Here is a 15996-nt window from a genome sequence, read left to right as displayed (position 1 = left end):
ACAACTCCATTTTGATGGAAGATCAAATTGAAAAAGAAAAAGGATCAAGCACCTGTGTGTGTGTGTGTTGTGTACATGTGTGTGTTTTGTGTGCGTGCATACAAACAGATGGCAGGGTTCATATTGGAATTGTCTACTGACTTTAGTCTGTTTTACTGTTGTTCACATTAAAATAAACAGTAATTACTTCTTGTGCTTGGCAGTTAAGCCAGAAATGTAGAAGTTTATGTTTTATTGATTTTATTTTAAATGATTCATGATGGATGCTCACACATTTAATTTCTATTTTTAAAAGGACTTCCCTTGCCACATGACTTGCAGAATTTGCCATCACTTGAGGATTCTGTGATTGAGGGCCTTTTGTATTTTTTAGATGAATCATTTCACATTTACTCTCCCAACTTTTCAGTCGTCTGTGCAAGCAGCAGCCTGCTTTGCTCTGCTTGATCACACCTTGACCATCCTGGAAGCTCAGCATTTAGCTGACACTTTCATTATGAATTTGTCTTAGAGGAAAAATTTATTTGTTCCACTTTTGGGCTCCTCAAAAACTTTGTCTTTATTCAGTTTCTCCCCTATAGTAGTCATTCATATGTTATTTTCTTTATGCTTCCTGATGGCTATACATTATTATATCTTCCTACAGAACTGATTGTTACTTTAGTGGGTGATTGACACATATTTGTTGTCCAGATATAGCAGAGAGAGAGAGAGAGAGAGAGAGAGAGAGAGAGAGAGAGAGAGAGAGATCGATCATGGTTAATGTACTTTGAGAACAGAGAGATGATCCTGGTCTCTGTCAAAAAATTATAAAAGGATCAATAATCTATAACAAAAATAATAACTAAATTTTCTTGGGACTTAAAGGACATTTTTGGAAACATTTAATTACAGCGTTTAACACATTTAAGTGAGAATTAAGCCAGACTTCCCATGGAAGCTTCCTTATTACATAGGGAGTTATATCTGCTCTGGACTACTTCTTAGCGCTGAGACATTTAACATATCCTACAAGCAAACAATTACATTTTTAGTAAACATTTTAATGTTCTAGCATGATAAATATTCTTATCAACTTTTGTGTGTGTGTGTGTGTGTGTGTGGTTTGTCAGCATTTTGGAATATCCCTTTCTGGAATCCTAGACTCTCCCTGTCATGCCTTCTTTCAAAGTTTTAGAAGCCATTTTATGGAGAGGTGTAGAAGAAGAGAGGGACAGACTTTAAAAATAAAAGATATAACAATGATTAATTTTGATTACCCAATGCAGAAACTGTATAAAAATACTGTACTTTTTGCTCCATAAGACGCACTTTTTTTCCCCCCAAAGTGGGGGGAAATGTCTGTGCGTCTTATGGAGCAAATATTGCATCGCAGACCTTGATGTGCATTACCTGACCTGTCAGCAGTGGTGACAGCTGTTAGAAGAGGAAGTGGTGGGCCCGTGAGAAACCCCTGGGGATGCTTAAATGTCCCACTTTACTGCTGAATCTCAGGGTGTCTGGTCAGTTGCCATCCACCTCTGCCCATCACCCAGGACTTGGGAGAATACAGAGAGCTGCCTGACACTCCCAGCTACAACCACTGACCTGTCGAATCAGCCGAGGCTAATAATAGGTATGAGGCACAGTGCCAATTGCCAATTGTCTTTGACACTGGGTGAGGTCTGTGTCAGTAGAACTGCCTCCGATCACCAATCACTGTGTCTTAAGCTCTGCCAGTCACGAGAGGCAGATGGGTGGAGCTGAAGTAACATGTTCTCTGCTGGCTACTGGTTCCATTAGATGCTACAGCTGTCTCATCTACCTCCATGCTGTTTCCAGTGCACACCAGATTTCTGAGTGAGGTGGCCAGCAGTAACTGGGTGAGCAGCCATAAGTGCTGAAGTTTGTAGTATATAAAGGGAGTTATGGTGGGGTCACTATTCTAGTAGTAACACAGGCGCTGAGGGGGTTAAGGGGTATCACTAGCCCTAACAGGCACTGGGGGTAGTCTGCCAGGAGCTGTAACTAGGATAGTGATACTCTCAGAGACTGTTACAACTAGTGATATCTCTTAACTCCCTCAATGCCTGTTATTAAAGGCCCCCATAAATTCCGACACTAGCGATGATGAGTTCTTGGGGTTCCCAGAAAACTAGAAGCATACTTGAATCTTAAAGTCTATCCTCATTTGTTAATGACAGTGATGATGGTTCTTAATACTGTTGTTGACTGCTGTTCACTTTACATGGTTGAAATATTATTCTGTTATATTTTATTAAATATTTTAGTACACCATTTGGTTCAGAATTTTTTTTCTTGTTTTCCTTCTCTAAACCTAGGTGCATTTTATGGTCAGGTACGCCTTGTAGTGTGAAAAATATGGTACTTTTTCTTGATAATTTCTTTTCTTCCTTTTGTTTTCTTTGTATATCCAATTCATTTAAAAAATGTAAAACAGTGTGACTAATGAAAGACCTAAGAAGCAGCATCTAAAAATGAGATTACTGGGTAAGATTTAGAACTTTGCAGATTATATAACACATCCCCCAAGTATTACTCTATTCACTGATATCAAGCCAACATACCTTACTAAAAAATAAATACATGATTCTGTATAAGAGCAAAAACATATATTTTAATGTATTTGAGATTTCAGTGAACTAACATAATTGAAATGAGAGTTGATTTTGACTGACATTTGGTTTGACTAGATTTTTCAATTAACTTTTAAAGCAATTTGATGATTCATTGTGACATTTGTAGGCACAGCACTGGGTAATTATAATAAAATGGGGGAAACCAAAAACATTATTTATAATTTAACTATAGTTGTGTGTTTCATTCTGAGATGACTATATGTCATATGATGTAAATTTAGGTGTTTTTAAAGGGGTTTTAACCTTTCTATAGGAATAAAATTTGTTCTGATAATTTTAAATTAATTTGGCCATTCTGAAATATTTTTATTTCTTAGTAAATCACTATCAACATATTTCATATAAAGATATAAAAACTTAGCTGCACTAATGTTCATAAGTCATAATTAGGAAAGTAAACAAAAATCAAAGGGCTATTCATAGAAGAAAATATTTACATCTCTCAATTCTTTAAATATACTTGTTACACTTGTACTCACTCTCCTAGTTTATTTTTTTATTTTAATATTTATTAATCATAGAAGATAGTTGTAGCCAGATAATAATTCTGAGTTGTTGACAGAGATATTTTTTTCTCACATTTACTGGATGTGCCCAAAATAATATATTTTTAAAAAACTGAAACACTCAATTCAGCAATATGATTGAAACTCACTTATATGACATCTTACTTACATAGATTAGCTAAGTGATGATGAAAAATAAAATTCATACCTTAAATTCTACAAAATGCAATAAACTTGTAAGGAAGATATTTTCTCGATTGTTTAACCTAAGACTGTCATGGCTTTAAATGACATTACAAAAGAGGGAGAGACTAAAGTTCTAGTTTTTAAACATACTTCAAACTCATGTGCACAATAACTTTAATGATGGCATTTAAAATCTGGATGTGGGTGTTTCACTTTTGCTCTTGTGCCAACTGAAAATATTTGTAGCTGCATCTGGAAGATGTAGGGAAGGTTCAGCCACTTGATTTATGAAACCTACAAGTGGACTGTCTAGGGCAGGGGCTTTTAATCCCCAGTAAAATCTTTGAATCATTTATAAACATCTTGCAAAATCCTATTCACATATACAGAAAACATATTTAATCAACACTGGTTTACAGGAAGGGGAGCAGAACAAAAACAATTATTGCATAATTAGGGCTCAAATACTCAAAATTGGGCAATGTTATGGAGTTGTGATCTACTGTGAGTGTTTTCTTGTCTGAGCTCTCCTTTGTTTGAATTTGCATTAATTTTAGCCATAAAGGCAAGCATCTATTATAATTTTGCTGAAGAGTTTCTTGGGATATGACATCTCATGGTCCTAGTAACTTTTAAATAAATTCCATAGCTTAACTCAATATGATTTTTGTGTTTTATGAAGGCACATTTTCCTGGTAAAAAGTACCACTGCCATCTGATGCCTCACACATATCTAGGTGTCATCAGATGTTATGAGCTAGCAGGTAAACAAACACATTTGTGCAAGATGGAAGTATTTTTATGGATGAAGGCAACCATGTGGTCAGCTGGTGACTTCTTATGGGAATATTTGTAGGACGTGTTAAATATAAAGTTGGGTGGGGATGGGACATCCAGGGTTGTAAGAATGGGATTCATTTAGTAGCTGAGAATCAAATAAGGATATTTGCATGTGTGTGGAATCAAACCTAAGTCCTTTATTTGGGTGGAAAACAGAAGAAAGATAGGAGGAATAAAAGGAGTTTGATAGGAGTTAGTATGACCAATTTCTAGATGGTAGGTTAGCTCTTCCATGTACTTTCCTCTGCCTCTTTGACTCTTTGCACTTTCCACTTGTCTCCATTCTGTCCTGGATGAGTGACCACACTGGCATGGGGTCTTGGTTTCCCATCTTTATTAGCCAGAAATTTAACTGTCCTTAATTGATCTGTCTTTGTACCTTGGGGTAGAGTGTAATAAGAATGATCCCAGAATCTGGAGGAAGAGGGCTCAGCGTTGATGTATGGTCTGACCACTCTTTTCTCAGAAGACCTTGTGCAAGATGCCTAACCTCTCTGAACCTAAGTTCCTCATTATTAAATTGAGGATAAGACTAATACCTATACCCTAGGGTCATTAAGAGTGGTTACCTGCCACAGAACATATAGGGTGTTCACTTTAATAGTCTGGCACAAAATATTGCTCACTTTAATGACACTGTTTCTCTTTTTCTCACCTCAGAGCTGAAACATCATTTCATTTCATAAGTACCATATCTTCTTCCTCAGGCCCAGAAGTGATTGTCCTGAGTGAACCCAATGTCTAGTACCTCCTTATGTCTGTCTAGTAGCCTGCCCCTTCCAGACAACTTCACAGTCCTACATCACATTCTGCCTCGTCTCAGTAACTGGCCTTGACTGGAGCAAAGGAGAATCGACTTCAATGGGGCATATTAGTCTACTAAAGCTGCCACAGCAAAGTCACAGAACAGGTGGCTTAAACTACAGAAATTTATTTCCTTAAGTGCTAGAGGCTAGAAGTCCAAAATCAAGGTGTTGGCAGGGCCTGAAGCTTTGGTCCTTGGCTTATATAGTTAGTTGTCTTTTTCCAGTGTCTTTACATGGTCTTCCCTTTATATCTGTGTCCTGGTGTCCTCTTCTTATAATGACACCAGTCGTATTGGATTTGGGCCACCATAATCACCTCATTTAACCTCAATTAATTTTTAAAGATCTCATTACCAAATAGAGTCACATTCTAAGGTGCTGGTGTTAGGACTTCAGCCAACATATGAATTTTGGGAGGATAAAATTCAGCTCAGAACAGGAGGGATAACATGGGGGAAGAGAATGGATCAGGGCCATTTTGAAGAAATGAAAGGCTGATCAAACAAACTTAACCTGAGGACAGTCTCTGCAGGTGTCTCAGCCAGAAAAGTCATAGTCTTGTATGCAAATAAGTGAAAAGCTAAGCGTCTCAAGAAATTGTCAATGTGGGTTGTATGTACAAAACATGACAACATAGTTTAAACTCTTCTTTCCCACTCTCAACCTCCTGCATGCAGGGTAGTTTCCCTCCATATTCTCTCTCCTTTTTGCAAATTTTCTCTACCTCTATCCCAACACAACCCATACTATTTTTCTCCTTTTTCTCACTTCCCTAGCTGATCCTGTTGCCCTGCCCTATTTTCTTCCTTTAGTGACTATCAGCCATTTCCAGTGTAATCAATTTGTTGTCTGTATCTTCTCCAGTTCTCTTTTGATTAGCATAATAAATGAGCCCTAGAGCTAAATATGCTAAGTATGCAGGGAAAGAGATGAGACTTAAGATTTCCTGCTCCTTCTCCTCCTGTTGCAAGGGGAGAGCAGATGTCATCCAATATTATTGATAAACAACTGTTTCAACCACTGTTTGTGAATATTTGTACTTGATGCTGACTTGGTTGATAAATCTTCCCTTGGGAGAGTCTGTCTCTGGATATAATCAAACTTATAACTACTGTAAAAGCCATTCCCATGTTCAAAGGAAAAACAGCTGTATTTGCTCTTCATTTGACTTCTTAGAAGAGGAAAATCTTAACATTTAAGTGAAAACAATTTAAGCAGGAAAATAACACTCTGAGTTCAAATAATTACTTTCTTTTAAATTTTTATTAAAACACAGATTATTTTGCCCCAAAATGTAAATTGGGAACATTGAAGATTATTTTTCTCACCCTACTCTGACCTTCTTCCCATGACAAAAAAATTAGCCACCCAAATTCTAGATTTCTACCAACATTTAAAAAAGCTTTCCCCATGTGTTTTTGCCTAAATTATTAGGTAACTAATTTTTGTACTGATACAACTCATATGCACTAAAAATGTTTTCTGCTAAACCTTGTATTTTGAATATGTACTTTATTTAATGCTCATTTTACTATCCAGTACAATTTTGGTCAAAAATATTGAACAGAACTTTAAAAATCAAAGCCATTATTGGGAAGTCAATTGGGGATTTACTTACTGTTCATATTTTGATACTTACTGTCATCCTGAGGTGATTAATACACACTTAGTGTTTCTAAAAAATTATACATAGATTGTGTTTTAAAGTGAACACATCATTTTTTGGTAGCTGTTCAAAATTGAAGAAAAGAATGGATTTCTTTGTAAGATATATAAACATATTTTACTTGATCTGGCATTACTTTATACACATCTAGAAAACACTAATAGTAGCATATTGTAAGGGAATTGTTCTCTACCTTAGGAAACATCAATATCTTTTAATCTAACAATATATGAGTAAATTGATAATGGGAGAGAAACATCACTGTGTGGTTGCCTCTCACTCATGCCCCCAGCTGGGGACCTGACGTGCAACCTAGTCATGTGCCCTGACTGGGAATCGAACCAGTGACACTTGGCTTATAGGCTGATGCTCAATTCACTAAGCCACAGCAGCCAGGGTTTGAATGCTAGTTTTTGATAATGTAGTGATAGTTGAAAAGTTAGTGCAAAGGTAATATTTCAGGTTTTGATAATGTACTAAATAACATAATTCTAAAATTTTAATTATGTTGACACTGATTATGTTGTTTATATGAGCAATTTGTGTGACTTATCTTCTCCTTGACAAAATGATGCATGAGACTGTCAACATTAATTTGCTCTTTAAAATTGTTATATTTAATTAAATTCAGCTACTTGAGTAGTTGGCATAGTATTGTGATTTCTCATATGCACTCTTTCTCAAAGCTCAACTTATTTTATATGGATTTTAAATTTTTTAATAGAAGAATTTATAAAGCTGATATAGAGTAACTATATTTTTAGAAATTGAAGGGAACATGATGTTTGGGTTAAAGACACAATGTAACTTAAAAACGTTAAGAGTCATTTTGTATATATCTAATTGTGCTACAATGTGTAGAGAAGACATTACCCTGGATTTACAAATTTTTTTTTTTAATCTAGTCACCATTCAGTCTTTCATTCTTTGTACTTGATTCAACTTGCAGAACTTTGACTTGTACACACACACATAAAACCACAATCTTAATACCACTACATGTATGTCAACATAGGGACATTTTTGTTTATATTTACAGAAAAAACCTACCAAATTGTTTTTCTCATTCATATAGAATGAAGCATTTTCATTTCATTTTCTTTCTCCCTTCCTTCCTCCCCTCCCTCTCTCCCACCCTCCTCTCTTTCTTTTTCTTTCTTTCTTTCTTTCTTTCTTTCTTTCTTTCTTTCTTTCTTTCTTTCTTTCTTTCTTTCTTTCTTTCTTTCTTTCTTTCTTATATAAATTAACCCTTTATTAACCGTTGAATAGCATCCCCATGGGCCATGTGCTCCACCCAGACAGAAATATAGTGCAGCCTGGAAGCCTCTCCCTCTGACTCCCAATAAGAGCACATCACCCTCACTTATGGGGCCTTTCATGTAGCAGATGATGGAGCACTTGTATTGGCCTTAAGTTCACATGCATCTGAATGCACTGTCCCTGGGACCCCAGCCTGCCCAGCACCTTGGTGACTGGCTAGTTTGATAGGTTGCAAACGGGTCTTGATGACAGCACAGTGGAGGTCCAGCAGAGACTGCTTCTTTTCTGGAGTAGAACTTGAAAAGAAAAAAAGAATCACTGACTTGTCTTTAATTAGTTTTAACCCTTAAACTTTTAAAAGTAGAATCAATCAGAAAGCAAGGGTGTAGGGGAATAATTTTCAATACTTCTCTTATAAACTCACATCTTATCCTTCTGACTGAAGAAAATGAGATAAAATTCTATAGTTGAAATACCTCTTCTAGATTAACTAGATGGAAGTAATTCACTGCAAGTCATTCACCAGACAGGCAATAGTCATGCAATTTATACTTATTTTGTAACTTAGAAAAGCACAAGAAATTTAATTTTATTTTCTAAAACTTTTATGAGTTTATTTGAGTCAAATTGATAACACATGCCAAGGAGCAAGATCTCAATTAGCCTCATGACACACACCCTTTAAAACCTAAAGGTCCAAAATGATTAATATGGACAGAGGCACACTTCTAGGTATGTGTGTGTGTGTGTGTGTGTGTGTGTGTGTGTGTGTGTTGTCAAATACATTGTTTGACCTATGTGTGCACCTTACCATAAGACCTTGCAGCTTGCAGACATCAAGATATTTCACAGGGTGAAATCCCCTCCCGCAATGGCAGTTCCAGACAGGACCCAAAGTTGCACAGTCAGGCTGTACTTTGACTGACTGATTTCTAAAGAGGATCAAAAATCCTTTTGTATAAAAAGCTAAAAAAAAAAAAAAAGGTTCCACCATATTGTAGTGGTCCTTTAAGACCTCCCACATAGCACTCTGACTGACAGGTCTGACATCCCTCAGGATTCTCACAGGATTATGGCTAATTACTCAGAAACAGTTAAACCCACCGAAAGCCAACCAGTAAGTAGGAACGTATGTGAGGAGTGATCTCATCCTGGGTTACTCAAGGAGACAACACAGACATGGAAAAAGAAAGGAAGGCAAAAATAGTAATTGATGATTTTTATTCCAACCATCTTTCCTCTTCCCTCTCTGTCCCTCTGTTTTGATTGTTGGGATTTAAGAGTAAACATGCACTCTCTGAAAGATATTAATGTATATTCATGGTACAGGTATTTAGTTTATGAAATCACTGAACTTTATCAGAAACTAATGCATCAAAATTTTAATAGACAGTATTGCATAATGATATTTATTTAGTATACTACTGAGAATGTCTCTGGAAAGTTTATAAAAAACTTAATTTTAGGCAATTGTTTAGGGAAAGATTTTTAATGATTAAAAAAAATTCTCACCCAAGGACATACTCATTGATTTTTAAAGAGAGGGGAAGGGAGTAAGAGAGAGAGGGAGAGAAACACCGATGCAAGAGAGAAACAATACGCTCCAACCAGCACTGAAGCCACAGCCTAGGCATGTGCTCTGACTGGGAGTCGAACCCGTGACCTTCTTTCTGGCTTATGGGAGGACATAACTGAGACATATTAGTCAGGGCAGGAAAAATTTTTAGAAGGCAGTAGATGATAGATTTCAAGACTTTTAAATTTACATTTAAAAAATTATCAATCTTTCCTTTGTACGTGTGCCTTAAAAATTCTTTCCTATCTGTGTCATAAAGATACTTTTCTATTATCTTTAAAATTTTAGCTTTGCATTTTCACACTTATAAATTCATAATTTAGCAATTACTTTTGTCTGTGGTATGAGATACTTTAATTTTATTTTTTCATCTGGAAAGAAAATGGTACATCAGCATCGCTGTTCCAATAATTTCTTATGTGAAAGCTGTATGTTATAAGCAATGCCTCCATGTATATATTTCTGACTCTCCAGGTTGTTATTTACATACTTGGAGGCAGACAACCAGAATTCACACCTCAGCACCACTACTGAATATATAGAAAAATATCAGAAAATAATAAGTGTAATTCTTATTTATTTTGCTATCATTTACATAATAAATATAATTAGTCATTATCCTAGTGGCCAGCTTTGGTCTAATTGCTAGCCAGATTAAGAGCTTGAGGTAATTACTTATTTTGTGTTGTTTTAGAAATGATTACTTACCTCCTCTGAATATCAATTTTCTATTGTCTAAAATGATGGCAATAGTGACTTTTAGGGTCTTTAGGAAGATTAAATAAATTAATATATAAATAATTTAACAGAACCAGAATTGCCATATAATTGATGGAAAAAAATGAAAGATAGTAGTAGTATTATAGTTTCCAGCTTTGTTGTAAATATTAGGATCTGAAAGACTTGTGTATATTCTTATATGCTTGCACTAGATGCTTATTTAATGTGAAATACTTATAAATGTCATATGTACATTTTAATATTTTTAAACATTAGAAACCCAGTATCTCTATTAGTCATATTTTCTCTATTAAGTATATTATTTGAATTACTAATCATGATATTGACTTTTTGAAGAGAACAGGCAAAAGTCCAAAATGGCTGGACATTTTTTTTTGGTTTGCCCTAAATCATTTTTAAAATGGGTAGCTTTGAGACATTTTATAAAAAGCTGGCACTTGTACAAATAACTAATAAGAACTTAAAATTCATAATACATTTACTTTATTTTTTAGTTTGACCTTCTAGTAAATCTTTAGCTTCATTGATTTTGGCTGCTCTATAAAGAGTTTCTCCCTTGTCTGGGTGATTTAAAAGCACAATTCGTGTATGAGCATCTCTTATTTTTCCTTTATTGGCGGTAGGGCTTCCACCTAGTATTAATGTTGTTTCCTGTTTTGTCATTTTGGGTTCAAACCCACCTCTGTAATAGCCACCACTGAAGGCAGATTTTGGTAGGCTTTGAAAACTTGTTTGACTTGAGGCTCCATATGCTTCAAGGCTTACAAAACATAACGGCCTGCAAACCCTGCAGCAGCGACCGTCAGTCCAACTGCTACCGCTGTACTGGCCATGGCTCCAGCTTGCCTCCGCTGCCTCCACCGAGAGTGCAGTTCATCCCAGCCCGGGTGCCACAACCACCAACTCTACGCCTCTACCGGAAAGCAAGGCAGCCACCATGAGCAGGGGCAAAGCTCCCAGACACAGGCTCCCTAGAAAACACGGTGGGGGCGGCCATGGCTAGACTTCTTAATAGCTGAATTAGACAGAAAATTTACATGCAACTGCTGAGAATAAAGTGGGGTCGAAAGGAGAAAAGTAAATTCATGTTTGTTTGCTCTTTCTGACACCAGCTCATTTAATGAATTGAGTAAAACTATTCCACAAAAAATATAATATTGGACTGATTTCTGTAAAATACACAGGAAGGAAGGAATATATTCTTAAATACTAATTAAGGGGATACACTCACTATTAACCTTCATTCATCTTGAGTATTTTATAGGTAAGGCAATAATATCATGCTTGCTGATCTCACAGGAGCAGGTATGAAGCTCTTCCCCAATTTTACTTTATGCCATATGAATTTATAGCTTCTCCTCTGAAGCATAACTCATGTGTCATCTGTAAAAGGGTGAAACTGTTAAGGTCAGAAAAAAAAGAAGGACATAAACTTACTCAAGGACAAATCTTTCAATGAAACTCAAAGACAATCCCGAGGTTCTTTAAAGTTTCAAAGAAATAGGATTTTTTGGTAAAGATACATGGGAGCAGGGAAAGGTAGAAACGTGTCAGAAGCTGTAGAGTGACTCCAAATCTTAGACATTGTGAAACTGGAATAGTTCTAATTTAGCAAGCAAGAGCAGCTTTCCTGATTTGGTCATTTGTCTTTTTTTGCCAAACAGGGTACCTATAGATTTCTGCTGCTGTCCTTTTAGCCTCTTCTATGTGGCCTTCCATAGAGGGAGATTGAAAAACAAAGAGAATCAAGTAAACTGAGTAGCAGAGACAAAATTCTTCAAATAAGATTTTAAATTATATTTCCCCACTCTAAAACATGAAGATGAAGGAGAAACCTCGAAAGGGAAAAATAAACTTGAAAATGAAATTGTGTGGCAAAAATCAAGTCCCCATGAATGCTAAAGCCTGAACAAACTAAAAATAACTGTCACCATGAAGATATGGTTGAGGATGTAACAAAAATAAATTGTAGAGAAAAAAAGGTGGGAGAACCGTGAGCAATGTCTGAAGGAGAGGAATAGTTAGATGTCGTAAAGGCATATGATTGGGTTAGCCTGTCTTATCAAATTAGGCAGATTATCTCCTGAAGATGTCACAAAGGAAGGTGACCTTTCTTGTGTCTAGTTTCCTCAGAGCTGCCCTTTGGATAAGCCAGTGCTTTGGCCAAATCACCTGGTAGAGGTAACACAGCAAGAGGAATGACATCTTTATATGGCCATTAACCAAAGAATGGGGCTGTGAATAAGATACTTACAATTTCATGGATTAGCTAGAACATGCAGAAGTGTTACTCAGAGACACTTGCTAACTATCAATTTAAGTAAAAAGAGATTCAATGAGGCAACTGTGTTACTAAAAAAAAAAAGAAATGTAATAACATTAACAGAGACATCAGAATGAATCCTGGGTTTGATTTGAGCTAAGCCAAAGTGAAAGCAGAGAGCTGTGCTGAGGAAAATATAAGGTAAACTTTGTTTTGTGACATTTTCTTCCAACTTTCTATTAGTGTCATCTAGAAAAAAAGTTCAGGACATTGGACTTTTAGTCTGACACAAAAATCTGCAGGAAACAAATAACAGCAACTTTCTTAGGTGAAGAGAGGAGGAAAGGGAAGCAAGAAATTTTGTAGAAGGGGCAAAAATATTAAAAAATGATTTTACTTTAATTTTCTTAGAAAGACAAGAAAGAAAAAACTTAAAGGTAAAATTGAATGGTGAAAGCCAAGTCTGCCGTAGGTTGGGGGCTTGAGAATAGCTAGGTTACCACAAACATATGGTTGGAAATGGAGCAAGAGAAGGTTTGGGGGGAAAAAAGGGAAGAAGAGTTATGAGCAATATCTGAAAAAATAGCCAGATGTCACTAATTTTAATAAGTACTCAGTGTCTTCAGTTCGCATCAGATAATTCCTAAATATTTTTGTTAAGAGAAATACAGCAAATTAAAAAGTCCTTCCTTCCAAGTTGGACAGCTTCTACTATAATTATGAGAAAACTTAACCAGACTTAGTTTTGTGTATTGTCATTGAAGATACTTTTCTTAAGAAGACTTTTTCATGTTGACCTCTACAATAACACAGTGTTTTTTTTTTTTTAAATGATAAAAGCCATGTTGTTACACATGCACAAACCACTTTCTAATGCTCTTTAACCTTATGCCATTTGGACTTGCTTCTCTAAAGAGAGATATTTCATATTTCAGTAAGTGGTCCATTACCATTACATAGAGAAAGAGCCTCATTTTTTTCCCCATAACCACTGGACCCCTTGTTAGACATCTCTGGAGTTTGTACTGATGTAACAACCATGAAGCTCTTCAGCAAACGGCAACTCCAAGCCAGCACCAGTTCCAACCCTCCATCATCCAACCCCAGCTCGCAGCAGACATTGTTTACACAGTGGTAATCAACAGGGTAAATTTAGAATATCCTAGAATAAATTATGATAAATTCCCTGCTTTAGGATGATAACTTAATGGAGCAGACAGTGACTATCTCCGAAAGAGAGTGAATTGATGAACATTCTCTTCAGGGAACAATTAGGATAGAGCTCTTTGCTGTAAAATTCAAATTCATTTATTTTCAACCAGTTTGCACACATTTCTTCTCCTTTAATTCCAAGTTCATGTTTTAAAAGTTAAAAATAATTGTGGTATTTTGTAGGTCAAGGAATAAACTATTCACAGCAAAAGAGTAACAGGGTTTTGTTGGGAAGATGATCTTTTCTGGTGTTCTTCCTTCTTTCCCCAGTGTGACCTATTGCTCCTCAGGAAGAATCCTAAGGAGTGTGACAGATATGCAACTCTTTTAACAATCTTCTTTTCTCTATAGTTAGGATGCCTGGCTAATATCCTTTAGAATCTTTCAAAGCAACTTTTTTGTGTCCTTCTTGGAATTTTATTACCACATGTGGGACTAAGTTGTCTGTATGGAATTCATAGTTCACCTTTGACTTCAAAATCTGCACCAGAAGCCCCAAATGAACAAAATAGTAGCCTAACAGATAGATCTCGTTCATTTCCATTTCCATTCATCTCTGACCCTTTTCAATTCCCTTCATGTCAACCTAACAATTTCATTTTTCACTCTAATGCCTTTAGCTATTTCATCAAAGATTACATCTCCCAAAGCATACATTTTTCTCAAGCTGAGTTTTTAAAACTATTTTTAAAGATTGAGATCATGGAACAATGCTTTTCTTATTTTTAGTTCTTAGTATCCCAAACTCTAGTTGATTCTGGTTGTTGGAACAGAAGCTGGAGAGGGTAAAGTAAATACTAATTAAACATATCTTCTGTGATAATACATCCATCCATCCACTTTGGAACTTACTGTTCTTGATGTTTTACTCCAGCTGCTCTGTGAAGTACAGGCACTTCTTGTGGTGAGTAGGGTAACAGTTTAACATAGTGGTTAGACAATTTGAATCTAGACTCAGGCAGAACTGGGTTTTCATCTCTAATATTTGGTCTTGGTTGAGTTGCTTAACATCTCTAATGCATATTTATAGGATGGGATTAATAACACTAACCTTGAACAAATGCTTGGACTGTGAGAATAATAAATCCAAAGAACTAGGTGGCTCCTGTTAGAATGGCTGACATCAAGACAAGAGATGATAAATGCTGGCAAGGATGTGGAGTAAAGAGAATCTTCGTGCACTGCTGGTGGGATTGTAAACTAGTAGAGCTAAAAAAAATGAAAACACTATGTCGACAGATATCTGCACCCCCATGTTTATAGCAGCAGCATAATTTATAATAGCCAACATATGGAGATAATGTAAGTGTCCATCAATGGGTGAATGAATAAAGAAATTGTGGTATATATTCAATGGAATATTATTCAGCCATAAAAAATAAATCTGCCCTGGCTGGTTTGGCTCAGTGGACTGAGCACAGGCCTGTGAACCAAAGAGTTGATGGTTCGATTCCCAGTCAAGGCACATGCCTGGGTTGTAGGCCAGGTCCCCAATTGGGGGCGTGTGAAAGGCAACTACACATTGATGTTTCTTTCCTTCTTTTTCTCCCTCCCTTGCCCTATCTAAAAATAAATAAATAAAATCTTTAAAAAATAAATAAATAGGACTTCCGGCCAAGATGGAGGTATAGACAGACATGCTGCATCTCCCTCCACAACTAAGAAGGAACACAACTACTCAAAACCAGCAATAACCAGAAGTTCCAGAAAATAAATTAAAGTCCAATGTATGAAGTTATAAAAAAGTGGTGCTCGTCCAGACAGGTAGGAGAGGTGAAGCCAGGGAGGAGAGGTCAGGCTGTACTGTCCATGGCAGAAGCAGCGATGGAGGCGGGACAGTGGTAAGCACAGACACCTGTATTTAAGGGGAGGCGAGAAGTGCCTGGGAAGCACCCCTAGCTGCAGACCAGACCCCTCAGCTTACGATTTCAAAGCCAGGGAAGGCAGATCCCCATTGCCTTGGACTGTGAGGCCTGGTGGGGTTGGGGATGGAGGAGGAGGCTCCTGGTCTCTCAGCTGAGAGCGATCGGCAGGAATCCATTTTGGACCCCCACCCCCGCAGAAAATGCCCAGTTGTGACAAGTGCACGGGGCTCTGCCCCCTATAGTGTAGGAGGTGTGACAGCCCTGCCCAGGAAGCAAAGGTAAACATAAAACTCTTCAGGATGGCACAGATCATGTTAGAGATCCCAGTGACGCAGCTGACCAGAGAGCAAATTTCTAATCTAACGAAGCAGCAGACAGGAAATTTTTCCGAGGCACAGTTCAGAGCTTTGCTTATAAAAGTACTTACATACCTAAG

General features: G+C 36.7%; 1 pseudogene; it reads right to left on the bottom strand.

Moving 5' to 3' along the window:
• Positions 1-10703: 10703 nt before the first annotated feature.
• Positions 10704-11053, bottom strand: LOC149999445 (mitochondrial import inner membrane translocase subunit TIM14 pseudogene; annotated as a pseudogene).
• Positions 11054-15996: the final 4943 nt, after the last annotated feature.

This window comes from Furipterus horrens, unplaced genomic scaffold (assembly GCF_987537825.1).
Source record: "Furipterus horrens unplaced genomic scaffold, mFurHor1.1.pri manual_scaffold_10, whole genome shotgun sequence".
In the NCBI taxonomy this organism is placed as follows: domain Eukaryota; kingdom Metazoa; phylum Chordata; class Mammalia; order Chiroptera; family Furipteridae; genus Furipterus; species Furipterus horrens.
Note: the sequence above shows the minus strand (reverse complement) of the source record. Positions and strands in the feature narration are given on the sequence as shown.